Below are 19,189 nucleotides of genomic sequence, written 5' to 3'. Positions count from 1 at the left end.
TTAAACCAAAATTGAGAATTGGTTGAAAACCAATATGGTTCGATTATAAAAAAACGATTCGGAACCAAAGCGGTTTTAAAAATTGGTTCAAAGATTGAACTAGTTTCAAACAAGTTTTAAGAACCGAATTGGTTTCAAACTAGTTTAAAAACTATTTTCCCTTTAAAAGAACTATTATGATTTTAGAAGGAAAAAAAAACAATTTGGTTATTAAGTGAACCAACCCGATTTTAAAATCAATTTGGTTTATTTAATCAAATCGATTTGGCTCAAAAACCAGTTGTAGTTTGAAAATGATTCGATTCGAACTAATTTATATGCACATACCTACTAAAAGTGATTAGTTAGATTATTCGACGGAAATTAATCATCAACATTAGATTCTTTGACGGAAATTAATTATCAACAAAATTGATTGATACTTTCTACCAATAACATAATAAAAAACTAAATCAAATTAAACTACATATTAATTTTATATTCAGTTCAAAAGATTTTTCATTCAAAAAGCTAACCAAATAACATCATAAATATCCCTAGTTGCAACTATACATTTACTAATGCATTTGTTACCTAAGGTAATTTTATTAAAAAAATCAATTTATATTTTCTTGATATTCTAAAATGACCAATAATTTTAAACAAAAAAATACTCTAAAGTAACAAATAAAATGAAATAAAAGACTATCACAGTGCACTCTCTTTCATTTTTATCCCATTTTTTTATCTTTAATTATCTTATTTTCTCATTGCATCACTTATTATATTCATCTTTTTTCTTTTCCTTCTTTCTCTCTCTATTTGAGCCATTTTATAAATTGTACCCATCTAGTATACCCAATTTATCGGTACTTGCCATAAATTTTGACTGGAATAAGTCATCTTTTGAAATCTTTCCCGGGCAGACTTTTTCATAATTTAAATGTTTTTTAATAAAAAATTAACAATATTTTCTTAAGACGTAAAAATATTTAAAGATGTTAATTTTATACACTGTACCGATCCCGTATACCTAATTAATCAATACTTGCCATAAATTATGGCTAAAATTAGTCATCTATCCAAATCTTACATTGGACAGACTTTTCCGTAATTTAAATGTCTTTCAATGAAGAACTTTAAAATATTTTCTAAAAAATTAAAATAAATTAATTAATTAAAAGATGCTCATTAAATAATAAAAGCATTTCTTAACTTAAAATTTTTCAATTATTTAATATATGTTTTAATCTTTAAAAATATTTAATAGAATATTAAATTTTTTCGACAAATGAGTCATTATATATATATATATATATATATATATATGACAATATTCATATATCATTATTCAATAAATTTTTTTAATTCATGTCATTGAATTCCTTACCAAATGATAAAATAATTCAGTAAAAGGTCATTTTTGTTTTTAACAAGTTGTCACTCTTAGTCTTGACAACTAATAAAATTTAAAAAAAAAGATATTTGAAAGTGTAATTTGTTATTCAAATTAGATGATATGCTTGATGAGTTGTATGGTTTTTGTGCATTTTCTAGAATTGATTTGAAAAGTGGATACAATTAATGAACCATGTCTTGCATTCCTTCATTGGAAAATTTGTTGTGGTGTATTTTAATGATATGCTGATTTATAGTAAGACTTCATATGAACATGTTGATCATTTGCATGATGTTCTTAATATTTTGAGAGAAAATAACTTGTATGTCAATCTAAAAAAATGTTCATTTTGCCTTAAATCTGTTGGGTTTTTGGGATTTGGTCTAAGCTCTAAAGAAATAACTATGGATGAAGAAAAGGTAAAGGCAATTAGAGAATAGCCTACACCTAAGATTGCAATTAAGGTAAGAAGTTTTCATGGTTTAGCAAGTTTTTATAGAAGGTTTGTGAAGAACTTTAGTTCTATTGCTGCACCTTTGAATGAACTTGTTAAAAATAATGTTTTGGTCAAGTGGGAGTATGTGCATGAAAGAGTTTTTAACTTGTTGAAATACAAGTTGACCAATGCACCTTTGCTTTGTTTGGCCAACTTTGATAATGCTTTTCAAATTAAGTGTGATGTTTCTAGTGTTGGAATATGGTTGTGTTGATGTTGGACTCTAAGCCAATGTCATACTTTAGTGAAAAACTTAGTGGAATAACATTGAATTATCCTACCTATGACAAGGAGTTGTATGTTTTGGTGAGAACTTTGTAAAATTGGCAGCACTACCTATGGCCAAGGGAGTTCAAAATCAATTCTAACGATCAAAGTATGAAGTTTCTGAAAACTCAAGGCAAGCTTGGAAAGAGACATGCCAAGTCGTTGGAGTTCACTAAGATGTTTCCTTATCTGATCAAGTACAAGAATGGTAAGGAAAATGTTGTGGTTGTGACGCATTGTCTAGAAGGTATGCATTGCTTACTTCTTTGCAAACTAAATTACTTGGTTTTGAGATTATGAAGGATTTGTATGTCAATGATTTTGATTTTGGGAAAGTATGGGATTCTTGTTCTAAACATGCTTTTGGGGACTATTATAGGCAACTCACATGTCCTTTATCTCAAATTCATTACTGAGTAGTGACTTCATCTTCTAAATTGCCAACAAATTTTCAGATGCTATAAGCATGTCGTCAACATAGAGTAGTAGATAGATGTGTGAACCATCCTCCACCTTGCTATGATAAACACATGAGTTATAGGGACTTCTGATGTACTCATGTGAGACAATGAACTCATCAAATCTCTTATAGCACTGCCTTGGTAATTGTTTTAGCCCATGAAGAGACCTCTTCAATCTACAAACAAAATTTTCCTTTCCTTCCACCTCAAAACCTTTAGGTTGTTGCATAAAAATATCTTCCTTCAGTCTTCCATGGAGAAAGAAAATTTTGACATTGAGTTGCTCTAATGTCCAAAGTTACCACTAGGGCCAACAAAACACGTATGGAGGTGTGCCAAAATACTAGAGAGAATATCTCATTGTAGTCCACTCCTGACTAAAGCCCTTAGCTACTATACGTGCTTTATAATAGATGACTTCTTCAATGTGCTACCCGAATTTCTTCTTGCAGATCCACTTGTACCCCACTACTTGTTTGCCTTTAGGTACCACAACAAAATCCCAACTGGTTCTTCTAAAGAGATTTCATCTCTTCATTCATGGCCATCATTCACTCCTCAACTTCAGAACAGGAAATTGCTTCTTTATAAGTGGTTGGTTCGAATGAATCGATTTCTTCTGCTACATGTAGTGCATCAGACACTATATCAAAGCCATGTATTTCGGGAGCTTTAATTTGCCTTTGTGACTTTTAGGGTACTGTGGTTTTGGGCTACTTCAAATGGTTTTGACTCATCTAGTCAGCCCCCTTAACTGGTGCTGGATTTTGATATTGAGGGTGCATTTGAAGATCCTGATCAGTCTCATCGGGCACTTCAAACTATTTTTTATCACTAATTTTTTTTATTGTGCAGCTCTTAAATTCCACCTACTTAGTGACATCTTTAACCTTGCCCAAATCTTCATCAGATTTAGAATGCAACATAAAGAGTTCATCAAAGACGACATCTCTACTCAAAATGACCTTTCTTTCAGATGGAGACTAGATTCAGAATCCTTTAACTCCATCTTTATAGCCCATAAAGAATCCCTTCTTGGCTCTAGGCTCAGCTTACCTTCACATATGTGATAATATGCAGACATCCAAACACCTTCAGTATTGAGTATTCAGTTGGTTTGTTAGATCATACCTCAATAGGGGCCTTGAGGTCTATGACAGTGGGCGGTGATTCATTCACAAGATAGCATGTCGGGTTGACTACCTCAACCCAGAAACTCCTATTCAATCCTGAATTGGATAAAATTCATCTAACCCTTTCCAACAAGGTCCTGATCATTCTTTCAGCTACTCTATTTTGTTGTGGAGTATGGCGTATAGTACGACGTGTTGTTATGCCTTAATCTCTACAAAATTCTTTGAATTTAGTAGAACAAAATTTGAAACCATTGTCAATCCTAAGACATTATTTTACTATCTTTCCTATTTCATTCTTCATAAGAATTGTCCAATGCTTAAAAAATTTGAAAGTTTCATATTTCTACTTCATCATGAATACCCATGTCTTCCTGAAGTAATGGTCGATGACAGAGAAGAAATACCTTTCCCCTTCCAGTTATGGAATTGTCGAAGGTCCCCAATAGTCCAACATGGCCTTTGTTGTGTGCACAACCTTTGGAAACTTCGTCTAATGTTGTTTCCCATAGACGCAGTGCTCACAAAACTGAAGAGGTTCCACCTTATGATTTCCAAGTAAGCCTTGTTTACTTAGAATATCCAAACCTTTTTTTACTCATGTGGCTCAGATGCAAATGCCACAGAGAATTATCAGACGAGCCATTGGATGCATGGCTTCCCAATTGTGAAACAATAGAGATAGAGCCTGTCTCAATGGACCCCTAAAGGATGTGCAAATTTCCTTGCTTGGTTGCCTGCATTACCACAAACTTCTTTTTCCCTCTGATATGCATAACTCCACCTTCAACCAAACAATAAAAACCTTTTGAATCCATGACACCCACAGATACAAGATTTTCCTTAAGCTCTGGAACATGATGAACTTCAATCAAGGTTTTAACAACACCATCATGCATTCTGATTTGTACAAAACCTAAGTCGACAAACTTACAATAACCATTGTTACCCATGAGGACATTACCACAAAACTTATTCTCGTATGTCACAAACCAATGCCTGTGTGGACACATATGATAAGAACAACTTAATTCCAATACCCATTGTTCAGAATGTTGATGTAGTTGTTCACCAATAGCCAGAATCAAATCACTTTCTGATGAGGAGTCATTTTAAACAAGATCAACAACAAAATCTTTCTTTGGATAGTCTTGCTCCCTATGATTCAGTTCTTTGCAATGTCCTTTGGATCAACTTTGCTCTTCTTGCTACCTTTGTCTTTCTTCTTCTTCTTTTGTAGTTTAGTAGAATCAGTCACCGATAATCTGAACACAAAGGCTTCATCGCTATTCCTAAATGCCTTTAGTCGAAACTCTCTATGAAAGAGACTAGACTTGACTTCTTCAAGTGTAATGGAGTCCTTGCCTACACTAAGAAAACTCACAAAATTCTCATAGGAAGGAGGAAGAGAGGCTAACAAAATCATTGCCATATCTTTATCTTCCATCTTGATATCAACATTGTGTAGTTCTAGCAGAACAAAGTTTAGCTCATTAAGATCTTCCTTCAGTGGCGTACCGCTTAGTTGAAGGCCTAAGAAATGTCATTTCAGAAGCAACTTGTTGCAGATTGATTTCATCATGAATAGTTTCTTCAATTTGAGCCAAAGCCTAACAACAGTCAATTCTTCATAAACCTCATAAAAAACCTCATCAAACAGAGATAAGAGAATTAGCAGATGCACTTTTTCCTCTTGTAACTCAAGCACTAACTATCAATCTTTGACGATTGATCGAAGAGAGAATCCCAGATGCCCTGTTCTTTCAACAAAGGCTCACATCTTGATGTGCCAAAGGTTGAAGCTATTCTTCCATGTGCATTTCTCAATCTTGATTATGTTGATCATCTTCTCAATAAAATCTTGAAGACGCAGTATGAACAGATAACAAACAAAATGGTTGATCACTGATGACTTGATCTACCACAAAACAAATGTGGAACTAATCTTGAACCGAAGCTCTAGATACCAATTTGTTGGGAAGATTCGAGAAATTCTATTCAAATAGGGAAGCACAGATGGTAGAAAGGGAAGAGAGATTTCATGCAAAATTGTTAAGTATATTGTGAATAATATAATTTATAATGAAAGGGTTCAAAGCGCTCTCAAGCTCTCTAAGCCCAAAATACAAAGCTCCTTATAAAGAAGACTATAGATAGTTGTATAACCGAAAATGATTACAAAAAAAAAAAAATAGAAAACAACTACAGTTACAACACAACCTATATTAATAAATCACCAGATTGGACACTTTCCTCTACATGACTAGACGTTCCACCATATTATAGAAGATTGGACGACCTTTACAAAAGACAAGAGTACTGGACTAGACGACCAATATTGTTCCACTCTAACTCTATCGTTTGTCGTCCAATAATCAACAAGTCCAACTTAAAGACAACAAGAAATGCCCAAACTCACAAAACATGAAGCATTCATGGGATGGAGTTTAATAAGTTTTGGGGTCGAGTTGTTATTTAAATCCCATTTTCCTATTTTCCATGTAATTTTCGTGCTTATTTGTGAGGGAATTAGTTCAAATGTTCTTTTAACTCTTCTAGGTTAGATTTGAGTGTTTTTGAGCTTCCTATGCCATTATGATAGTTAGTAGGTTAGTAGGAAGTAAATTCTGACTAAAAATAAAGCTTAGTGGGAAATAATTGTGAGTGGGTAATTAAGGCCTAGTGGAAGTGTTAGTGAAATTTATTACATGTGCATCAAGGGTTTCTATGCTTAGCCTATAAATAGGAATCTCTTGTAAGCTTCCAAGGCAGAATATTTAGATCAATCAAATTAAGTGTTTCTTTATTGTGAGAACTTCTCCTTTGTTTTTGGGTTTAATAGGTCACGGTAGGGTCACACTTCTTTTGATAACTTTGGTTCTACCGGTAGATCGCAGTTAGGGTAAAGTTCCTCTCACTATCCTTCACCTGTTTTTAAGACGACCGGTAAGTAAATTCATATCACTCATACTTTTGCAAGGTCATGTTGGACCACCTTGACTACTACAATGTCTCCTAGTTCCTCTAAGTCACTGCGAGATTCTCCATCCTCGAGACCTCCTTCCTCCACTCCTTTTCGTGCAAGGCTTGGGACCGTGAGTCCAACTACATTGTCTACATCACTATAACGTCAAACCACCTTTTCTAAATTTTAAGTATGGTTTTCTAAATGCCTCAAAACTTGCACCATAACCACTAAAGGTATTGCCTTCTCTGCAATCAACAACGATGAACACTACTAACAAGTCTCATGCATTGTCGAGGTAAAGGGGAAGGGTCGGTGAAAGGTAAAGGGGAAGGGTCGATGGAAGGTAAGAACGGGGTGGGTGCAAGGGTGCCTAGTGAGGGGTAGTTGTGTCCTTTCAAATCTTTTTGGGGTGTAGGAAACAAAACAAAACAAGGAGGTGCAGGAAGTAAATCCCCAACTTTTATCGTTAGGCCTATCAGTTTGGAAAATTTGAATTTGGATCATCAACAATTATATATTGTAAATCAAACCAATACAAAACAGTTAGGTGCGGAGGAAAATTCTTAAAATTCAACGTACAAATTAATGTAGTTGGGTTTAATAAAAGAATTAATCGTTTATAAAGTGGCATATTAAATGTTTTATCATGGAAGGCATATCTGGGTTTCATTATTTTATGCTCAGAATCATTTTTTTCTCACTCTAATACGCATTTTTATACAAAATTAATTTAAACAGGTATCATAATTATATTTCATAGTTTTCTTTTTTGAACGGCCAACAAATTTTATTTAAGAAACAATCCTTTAGGAAGCACAAGACGTACCCCTCACAGGATCTAGAAAACCAAATTAAAGAAAAAACAAAAAACAAAAAACTAAAAGACATCATAAGAGCACACGTAAACACCATGTGTCTTACCCCTCACCAGGAAACACTCGCGAAAAACTAGAATAGAACCCGCCACCTCTCTGATGCTAAGTTCATGAAGTCCAAGTGCTAAAAATATCATACGAAAACAACCAGACCCCAGTCCCACTCATGCTAACAGCAAAACACAACTCCTCAAACACACCATGATCACTTCAACCAACATTCAGCTTAAACAAAGTCTAGCAATCAGAAAATATAGCATCTGAACTTCTCGAATACCCATTAAAACGCCTCTTAACACCATACCATAAACATGATAATAAGATACATAACATCATCCCTTCCCCAACAACCTCCACGCCACCCCCACTTCACCAACCACCAAGACAAGATAAAGGGTTCTGTAACCACGAGGAGAGAGGATACATGAATCCCCTCCTTCTCCCTTTTAGCCCCTTTCAGGATACAATCTTTACCGATTCCACAATATTATTGGCACTAAAATTCTTCCCTTTAAAAACCCTTTTATTCCTCGCTTTCCACAGCGAGCACACCACCACAAACCATAACACCTAGCTACCACCCATCCATGTCAACAGAAGGACCCTAACAAGGCCCTTGAATGGTTGATAATGACGAATAAGATCGCTGTGCAAAACAGTTGACAAACCAAACCGTTTTACACAGTCATGCCGCCAAACCTGAGAAAACACGTTACATTCCACAACTGTTTGGCATCTAATGCACCACACAGGGACGTACATCTAAAGGGAACATTATTCCATATTATTTCCCACTTGAAGTCTTCAGCATTAAACCCATCATTCTCCAAGATCATAAGCATTGTATAAGTTGAAACTGTGTAAACACTTGAGGGATTCCATCACATCACATCCCCATCCACCTGCTCAGGAACCAAATCATGTTCCCACACCATAGTAAATCCCGTCCTTCCCTCGCCACTTAGCATAAGGTAGATGGGAAAGATAAAAAGGTCAAGGGCTAGATTCCTCCCCTAACCCAAGGATCAAGCCATCTTGTTGAAATATACTTCAATTGGTAAATAATAATAGCAACATGAAAGGTTAAGTTTAACATCTTAGGTAAATCATCGTGCATGTAGATTAACATTTTCTTTTTTGTCCGTCACCATTATTTTGATTTGGCCATTAGTCTAACAATGATGATTGACTTGACATGGTGGACCCATAAATGTCATTAACAAGTAGAGAGGATTAAATTTGTGATTTTTTTTAATCATCCAACCAATTTTATTATTTTTTGGTGTATTTTCTTTAATAGAAAAAATAAAAAGGATGAAAATAAAAGAAATTTTTTTAAATTAAAATAGAGTATAAAGATGTGTGGGTCCTATAAAAAAATATCTCTTTGTTTCTCTCCTTTGATCCAAACATAGCCTTTATTTCATTTTTCTTTATATTCAAATTCAAACACAGATTCACTTAAAAAAAAATCCAATGATGTTGATTGCTACAGCGAGGCTAGAAGTCCAGTATATTTTCTCATTGTTTATTCGGTTATGATTTGATGACACTGTCCGTACATAAGTTAAGTTATTTTCTGTTTAGACTGAGTTCAGTGATTATGCTGTTAATTAACGATAAATTATTGTTTGTAAGAATTTTAAGATAATTATTGTAAAAATTAATAAACTTATTAGATAAGATAGTTTGTGATTCAATAATAGTGTCAAATTACTTTATATCTTTAGTTATCTTCTCTTCAAAATGAGTTTAATGATTATGTATTACTAGTTTTTTTTTTTAAATGTGTTACCAATTAATTACAAATCATCATTGAGAATCTATTCGGGATCCAAAGTTAGTAGGGACAAATCATTTAAAAATAATAATTTATTATATAATATGAAATAAATTATAAACTAAAATGAAATGTCAAACCAATTAAAGTGTAAAAAGAACAAAACATAATAAAAAAACTAGTCAATAAAAAGACAAAAATTACAAAACTAGACCGTAGACACTAGTTATATTCTTAATGTACCTCCTCATTACTATTTAGGTTTGTCATTGATAATCGTTATCATTTTTAAGATAATTTTTGTAAAAGTCAATAAATTTATTATATATGATAAATAATAATGTATAGGATTAAAGTACTTTTTCGTCTTTGTAATTTAGTTTTTTTTTCACTTTCGTCCTTGCAAGTATATATTTGTTTATTTGTCTGTGCAAATTTTCTTTTTTGTTTTTCAATCTTAAAATACTTTATAGGTAGCACTTTAAATAATAAAAAATATATTTTAAATAGTAAAAAAATGTCATCCAAAGTATTTTAAAAACGAAAAATAAAATAAACAAATTTTATAAGAACGAAAATATTTTTTTATAAGCACGAAAATGAAAAGAAAATATAAAATTACAAACATGAAAAAAAATATTTAAGCCTAATTTATAGTTCTATAAAAAAAGAAAGAAATGGATAAACAATTTTCTCTTAAACTACTTCTCTTTTGTAATTCCATAAAAGTGGATAGACAATCTAAAAGAAAAGGATTAGGTTTGGACTGAATCCTTGTGAACCCAGTTCCCTTTTATCCAGCCATGTCATGTTTGGATACTCTAGAAAGAAAACTTTTTTTTATACACAATTTTTTTAACATACATACATTACTAACAAGTTTCCAAACAATGAAATGAAAGCGATCGAGAATGGTGTGCATCTTAACAATATTTTAAAATTTGAGATGTTTATAAAGGACATTATTTATATTTAGCAGTAATAATAATCCAATGATGAATGATAGTAAATATATTAATAATATAATATGTTATGGTATTAATAATAAAATAAATAATCATACATTATGAGAAATTAGTTAAATAAAAAATTAAATTAATGGAAGTGTAAAAGAATAATATTACATAATTTGACATAAGAAATGATAATAAAATATTTGATAGTAATAATTTATATGTAAAAATTTTAATTTGAAATACCCTCTATATTTAATTCAAAATAAAAAATTATATAATTTAAAAATTTTGAATGAGTAAAAAGTTAAAAGAATATAGTTCAAATTAGTACATTACTATGGTGAAAATGTGTTAGGTTTAAGTATGACCTTTAACGAATCAAGTCGATTTTATAAATGTAAGGGCAAACGTTAACATGTTTATTTAAGCTAACAAACTTATCTCAATAATCTAATAGGTTTAATCCTTTTTTTATAAAAAAAAATTAATGTTTGGGAAGATCGTTTGATTCTTTATAAGTTTGAGCCCAGATACGCTAACGAACTTTTTCTTTACGAACTTCCTGGATATACACAATGTAAGCAATTTGTGGGGAATGTTTCGAAGATGGTGGAAGGCCCCAAACCTTTTCATTTATGCAAAATGAAGCAAAGAAGGCAAACAACAAGATTTTGTGAAATTGGGGTGGGGGGGGGGGGGGGGGGGTGCAGGATGGGGGCAAACTAGAGAAGGAATTGAAGAATGTGTGCATTGGAGATATGATTATGACGATTAGCCTTCCTAGGTTTGGGAGGTATGGAAAAAAAAAAGGGAAAGGGATAAAGCTAGGGTTTGGGAAAGCAGGGAATGAAGCACGATAACAAAGTGGGATAAGAAGGGAGAGGTATGCTCTTATGCTTAGGATGTAAACACTAGCAACTTTAAATGGGTGGAGAAGAAACAAATTACGCAGATAAGAGGGGGTAGGGATCAAAGGAGCATCAAACTAGAAGAAACTCATGTCACTTGGTAAAGGATAATGCAGGAGAGTTTCTTTCTCAATGGGTTCCCTAAAGTAAAGTTGAGTTATTTGTGGGATAGTATGTTGTTGATATCAATAGGTGAAGAGGATAACTTGGAGAAAATTATTAGAGGGAATAGTTCATGGCTAGGAAGAAGGTTTGAAACCCTACTGTGGCGTCCCTAAATAATGACTGGTTTAATATTAATAAATTAAATAACAGAAATCATGGGAAATTTTTTTTTCTCTTTTTTTTTCGTACTGTTATTTATTTCACGATAAATAATTTATTACTATTAAACCAGTCATTATTTAGGGACGCCACAATTGGTGGTATCAGAGCAAAAGTTGGATTCTAGTGAACCTGTCCATGGTCTTACTGTGTGAATGTTGTGTATCTCTGAAACTTGGAAGTAGGTTTCAGGGAGTTACGTTAAGTCACAAATTGTGTGTAATTCTACCCTCATGTCTTAAGCAGGAAAGTGCAATTGATTTAGTAGAATTGTTGTGTGTATATATATATATATATATATATATATATATATATAGAAAGAGAGATATTGTTATAACTGTCATAGCCTATATGGTACACTCTCTCAGTAGAATTTCTTGGATACTAATAGCTTCCCTACAAGTTAGGTATGGCAGGACGTGGTAGGGATCATAACTGTGATGTCCTCGACCGCATTGCAGCTGTGCTGAAAACTCTAGTGCAGGAACGTGATGTGGAGCCGGCAGAGTATCGGGGACTCATGGCTTTCCGTAAGAACCACCCGCCGAAGTTCAGTGGGGACTATGATCCAGAGGGTGCTAGGTTATGGTTAGCTGAGACTGAGAAGATTTTTGAGGCGATGGGTTGCCTCGAGGAGCATAAAGTCCCTTATGCGACGTTCATGCTCCAGGGAGAAGCTGAGAACTGGTGGAAGTTCGTGAAACCTACATTAGCAGCACCTAGAGGCGTTATTCCTTGGAATGCCTTCAAGGACAAATTCCTAAACAACTATTTTCCACGAGATCTCAGAAAGTGAAAGGCGAGGGAATTCCTGGATTTGAAGCAGGGAAACATATCCGTTGGAGAATACACGGCCAAATTTAATGAACTTCTACAGTACTGACCTCAATACCAAGATGCTCAAAACGAAGAGGACTTATGTGCTTAGTTTGAGAATGGGCTTCGACTGGAGATTCAACAGGCAGTTAGCTACATGCAGATTACAGATTTCAATCAACTGGTGACGAAGTGCCGAATATTTGAGGACAAGATCAAAGAGAGGCAAGCCAGAGGCTTTGGAGGACCACAAAGAAGCTACCCTTTTAGAGAAAATAGTAATAGGAGGAGGAAGCCATATTCCAGCAACAAGGGGAAACAACCTATGGCTATGTCCAACATGAGCCAGTCAAAGGGGACTGGGGTACAGTGCTTTCAGTGCGGAGGACCGCATCTTAGGAGAAATTTCCCACAACTCCAACAGACATAGGAAGATCGTTGCTATATTTGTGGCAAGGTAGGCCATTATGCCCAGGAATGTAGAATGGCTGGGAGATCGACGGTAACTGCCAATTCTAACACATTCAATCGTGGATCTACTAATCCCACGAGGAGCAATAATGTTAGCAACAACAATAACACTAGTGGTGGAAGACAGAAGGTACCCTCTCGCGTATTTGCTATGAGTGGATCAGAAGCTGCTGCCTCCGACGATTTGATACAGGGTAAGTGTTTAATTGTTGATAAACTGCTAGATGTACTCTATGATTTGGGTGCCACGCATTCGTTCATATCTCATGGATGTGTGGAGAGGTTGGGGTTATGTACGACGGAGTTACCATATGATATCGTGGTGTCTACTCTGACTAACGAGCCTGTAACCACCTCTCGGATGTGTTTGAAGTGTCCTATAACTATTGAGGGTCGATCTTTTATAGCGGATTTGATTTGCCTACCTTTAGCTCATCTAGATGTGATCTTGGGAATGAACTGGTTATCTACTAACCATATCTTTCTAAACTGCAAAGAGAATATGCTAGTATTTGGTGGAAATGTAATTCCAAATGAACCATTGAAGGAGAATGCTGCCAACGATGGAGTGGGGGACGTTCGAACCTACATGGTGTTGTTCTCCATGAATATGGAGGAGGTCTCTGAAGTTAGCAGTATACCGGTGGTGTCAGAATTCCCAGAGGTCTTTCCTGATGACATTTGTGAATTACCACCTAAGAGAGAAGTGGAATTCATTATTGACTTGGTGCCTGGGGCGAATCCAGTGTCGATCGCACCCTATAGGATGTCTCCAGTAGAACTAGCAGAGGTGAAGGCAGAAGTGCAGGATCTCTTAAGTAAACAATTTGTTCGCCCAAGCGTATCACCATGGGGAGCGCCGGTCTTATTGGTTAAAAAGAAGGATGGAAGCATGAGGATGTGCGTAGACTACCGGCAGCTGAACAAAGTCACTATCAAGAACAAATATCCCCTACCGAGGATAGGTGATTTGATTGATCAATTGAGGGGAGCGACGGTATTTTTGAAGATCGATTTGCAATCGGGGTATTATCAAATCTGAGTTAAGAAGGAAGATATTCCAAAGACTGCGTTCCGGACTCGGTATGGATATTATGAGTATTTAGTCATGCCATTTGGAGTGACTAATGCTCTGGCTATCTTCATGGACTATATGAACCGTATATTCCATGATTACTTAGATCAGTTCGTGGTTGTGTTCATTGATGATATCCTAGTGTATTCGAAGAATAAGAAGGAGCATGAAAAGCACTTGAGAATTGTGTTGCATATCCTGAGGGATAGGAAATTGTTCGCCAAACTGTCGAAATGTGAATTTTGGTTAGAGAAAGTGCAGTTCCTGGGGCATGTGATTTCTAAAGATGGGGTTGCGGTGGACCCGGTTAAAGTGGAATCAGTTATGGAGTGGCAACAACCGACAACTCCAACAAAAGTTCGAAGTTTCTTGGGGTTGGCCGGCTATTATAGGATATTCATTGAGGGATTTTCTAAATTAGCACTACCCCTAACTAAACTAACTTGTAAGAATGAGAAGTTTGTCTGGAATGAGAAATGTGAGCAAAGCTTCCAAGAGTTGAGGCGATTGACAACAGCTCCAATGTTGATTTTGCCCGACCCTAAGAGACCATTTGAAGTGTATTGCGATGCGAGCGGGCAAGGCTTAGGGTGCGTATTGATGCAGGAGGGAAGGGTAGTGGCTTATGCTTCACGCCAATTATGTCCTCATGAAGTTAACTATCTGACCCATGACTTGGAACTAGCAGCTGTGGTCTTTGCCTTAAAGATTTGGAGGCACTATTTATATGGCACTCGTTTTGAAGTTTTCAGCGATCACAAGGGCCTCAAATACTTGTTCGATCAGAAGGAACTCAATATGAGGCAATGAAGATGGATGGAGTTCCTCAAGGATTATGACTTTGGTCTTTCCTACCATCTAGGAAAGGCTAATGTAGTAGCCGACGCGCTGAGCCGGAAGTCCTTATATGTTGCGACCATGATGATTCTGGAACAAAGATTGATAGAGGAATTCCGAGATCTAAATCTAGCAATCGAGATGCGACCCAAGAGCTTATTTGTGGGAGCGTTGCAAATCACCAATGAATTCGTAAATGACATACGCGAGGCTCAAAAGGATGACCAGTTTCTGCAAGACAAAGTGTTAGATCCAATGGGAGATAAGGATATGGAGTTTAAAAAGGATACAATCGAGTTAATTAGATTCAAGGGGAGGATATGTGTACCGCCATTAGATGATTTGAAAGTTAAGATCTTGGAAGAAGCACATAAAAGCCGTCTTAGTTTCCATCCAGGGATGACTAAGATGTACCAAGATTTGAAGAGAAGTTTTTGGTGGCATGGCATGAAGAAATATGTAGCTGAATATGTAGCAAAATGTTTGACATGTCAAAAGGCCAAAGCTGAGCACCAGCGACCATCAGGAGAATTAAAGCCGCTAGAAATTCTGGAATGGAAATGGGAGAGCATATCTATGGATTTTGTATCTAGTTTACCCAAGACGAGTCGTGGACACGATGTTGTGTGGGTCATAGTAGATCGACTCACCAAATTTGCTCATTTTATTCCGGTAAATATGAAATATAAAATGGAGAAGTTAGTAGAGTTGTACATCAAAGAAGTACTAAGGTTACATTGAATTCCTTCTAGTATCGTATCAGACAGGGACCCGAGGTTTACCTCGCGATTTTGGACAAGTCTGCATGAAGCATTAGGGACAAAGCTGAAGCGCAGTTCAGCTTATCATCCCCAAACAGATGGTCAGACTGAGCGAACCATTCAGACTCTAGAAGATCTACTTCGGGCGTGTATTATAGAGCAACAAGGCAGCTGGATGGAATGTTTGCCATTGATTGAATTTACTTACAACAACAGCTACCAAGCCAGCATTGGTATGGCTCCTTTTGAAGCTCTATATGGGCGGAAGTGCAAAACTCCTCTTTTTTGGTACGATGATGGGGAAGCAATACTTCTTGGGCTTGAAATGCTACAACAAATTACCGAACAAGTGAAATTGATTCGAGAGAAAATAAAAGCATCCCAGGATAGGCAAAAGAGCTATTATGACAGAAGGAGAAAGCCATTAGATTTTCAAGAAGGAGAACATGTGTTTTTGAAGGTTTCTCCTGTAACTGGAGTCGGGAGAGCTCTCAAATCTAGGAAGCTGACGCCCAAGTATATGGGTCCATATCAAATTTTAAAGAAGGTTGGCCCTGTACCCTATCAAATTGCTCTACCTCGGAGCTTATCAAATCTGCACCCTGTGTTTCATGTCTTTCAACTGAGACGATACAACCCGGATCCATCACATGTACTCGCACTGGACGAAGTACAAGTGAAGGATAACCTCACCTATAAAGCACAACCTCACAAGATTACAGATCGAAGAATGAAGTCGCTGAGAGGTAAAGAGATCACGTTGGTGAAAGTGCAGTGGGGACCCGACGAGGGTGATTCAACCTGGGAGTTAGAGGATAGGGTGAGAGAGTTGTACCCAAGTTTGTTCCAAGAGTAGTTAATTTCAGGGACGAAATTCCTTAAAGGGTGGGAGTATTGTGACATCCTGGAATTTCTATCCAGAATTTTGTAAGTATTACATTTAAATAATTATATATATATATATATATATATATATATATATATATATATATATATACATTCTTGGTAGAAGTATGTACATTGGGGGAAAAATACGCGGGTTAGACTAATTAACGAAGAGTAACCCATAACTGGACAGTTATAGATTAATTCGCAATTAATTAGTCTAAAAATTATCGTTTTACGTGCAACTTATAATTAAACAAAACCAACCTCTGAACCACGCTCAGGGTCTCATTCTGAGCGTTTTGATATATATATTGCCTACCTTTGAAAATGGGCCCTGACGGGTGCAGAGAAACGCGAAGAACTGGAACCGGAGAGGCAACACGCAAACCGAGGCAGGATTTCAGCATCCAAAAAGGTCCAACTTTTTTCTTCTTTTATGGCTGAGTATGTGGTCAGGTCAAAGGTAAAGGTGGGCCCTTTTTGCTCCAATTAAAAAATGACATGTGCAATTGCTTTTAAAAAGAAAATGAAAAAGAAAAGAAAAACCATTTTAAAAGACAAATCTTCTCTCTCTTTCTCCAGAAACTTTCAGCACAACTCTCTCTTTCTTCCTCCATGTTTCTTTTTCATTTTCTTCACCACCATTGTTGTCTCTCTTCAAGCTTCAAATCCCCCTTCATTTCCACACCAAATTGCAAGATAAAGCTATTTTTGGAGTCTAGGAGCCTACCTCTACCTCGTGGAACCTTCAATTTCACGTAAAGGTGGACTTCTGCTCACTTGAAATATGTGGGTGTTGGGTTCTTAGGAGCTATAATGGGTAGTTCTACTAGGTTATTGTTTTAGGGTAGTTGTTTGTGAAGGAAATTGTTGTAATTATGCTAAACTTGACATGTTTTATGTAAGCAAAACTGCCCATGTTGATTTAGGGTTCAATAATGATGTTTTGAGATATATGTGTGCTTAAAATATAGATAGAAAACTGGTAGAGAGGATGGGGAGAGTTAGCTTAGAGTTAAATGTGAGAATGGTAGTGTTGTAGGTGGAAAAGTGTGAGATTTTAAGGTTTAGAAAGCCAAATTTGGTGTTAGTGGAAATTTAAGTTTAAAGTGAGTTGATTCTAGTTTAGAATTTCAATTAGGACTTGTAGGAAAGCTTGGTAAGAGCAAATGAGGAAAATTAGTGGCAAATGTGAAAGAAAAGAGCCATTTATAGTGTAAATTGAGTGTTGAGAGGTCAAATTTTGAATAGGTTGAGATTTTACCTTAATATTAGTTTGAGCAAGTCTAATTCAATGTTATAGACTTGATGAAGATGAGAGTTTACCCCAAAATCACCCAATTTTCATTTTCACCTTTCAAACCTTGAAAATCCACTAAATTTGGTGGGTTTTGGATACCTTTAATTTGCTTTACCTTGGTTTGAAGTTTGTTTTTGGCTTGAACATGATTTATACATGGTTTAGGACTTGTAGGATCCAATTTGAGTGGAATTGGATGCATGTAAGCTAGATTTTGAAAATCTGCAAAATTATGCAGAAAAGCTGCCCAATTATGCAGCAAATCTGCCAATTATGCAGAAAAAAAAACTGGTTGTGTAGTGCTAGTTTCTGTTGTCACTGGAAAGATAGTATATCTCGTGTTCTAGACATTCTTTAGCAGATCCCAACGATCAAAACTTAGATTTCAGTATTTGGAACCCTCAATTAAATTTTCAAGGCGATCCAATGGTCAATGAATCGGGGATGAGGACTTTACTGAGGTATGTTGGTAGGAAAAACTCTGTGGAATTCGAATGAATCTTGTGTAAAGATTTCTGCCTCCACTCTGTTTTTTTTTTCCAAGGTAGTTTTATGTCAAATGGAATTGAATTGATTTGACAGTTTCTGAAAAAGAAAAATAGTTTGGAGGTTATAAGTGATCAGAAAGAAATGAATCTGAATAGAGTTGTGAACTGGCCACTCATGACTCTATAGTGATAATTTTCCTTCTGAAATTAATTGCCGTGAAATAAATAACAGTGTGAAAAAAAAAGAGAAAAAAAATTTTTCCCATGGTTTCTGCTATTTAATTTATTACTATTAAACCATTCATTATTCGCATGGTGGTATCAACAATTGTGGCATCCCTAAATAATGACTGGAAAAAAAACTACCTTGGAAAAAAAATAGAGTGGAGGCAGAAATCTTTACACAAGATTCATTCGAATTCCACAGAGTTTTTCCTACCAACATACCTCAGTAAAGTTCTCATCCCCGATTCGTTAACCATTGGATCACCTTGAAAATTTAACTGGGGGTTCCTAATACAGATATCTAAGTTTTGACCGTTGGGATCTGCTACAAATTGTCTAGAACACGAGATATACAACCTTTCCTGTGACAGCAGAAACTAACACTGCACAACCAGTTTGTTTTCCTGCATAATTGACAGATTTGCTGCATAATTTGGCAGCTTTTCTGCATAATTTTGCAGATTTTCAAAATCTAGCTTACATGCATCCAATTTCACTCAAATTGGATCCTACAAGTCCTAAACCATGTATAAATCATGTTCAAGCCAAAAACAAATTTCAAACCAAGGTAAAGCAAATTATAGGTATCCAAAACCCACCAAATTTAGTGAATTTTCAAGGTTTGAAAGGTGAAAATGAAAATTGGGTGATTTTGGGGTAAACTCTCATCTTCATCAAGTCTATAACATTGAATTAGACTTGCTCAAACTAATTTTAAAGTAAAATCTCCACCTATTCAAAATTTGACCTCTCAAGACTCAATTTACACTATAAATGACTCT

Source organism: Glycine soja, chromosome 2 (genome assembly GCF_004193775.1).
Source record: "Glycine soja cultivar W05 chromosome 2, ASM419377v2, whole genome shotgun sequence".
Classification (NCBI taxonomy): domain Eukaryota; kingdom Viridiplantae; phylum Streptophyta; class Magnoliopsida; order Fabales; family Fabaceae; genus Glycine; species Glycine soja.
This window is presented reverse-complemented; position numbering follows the sequence as displayed.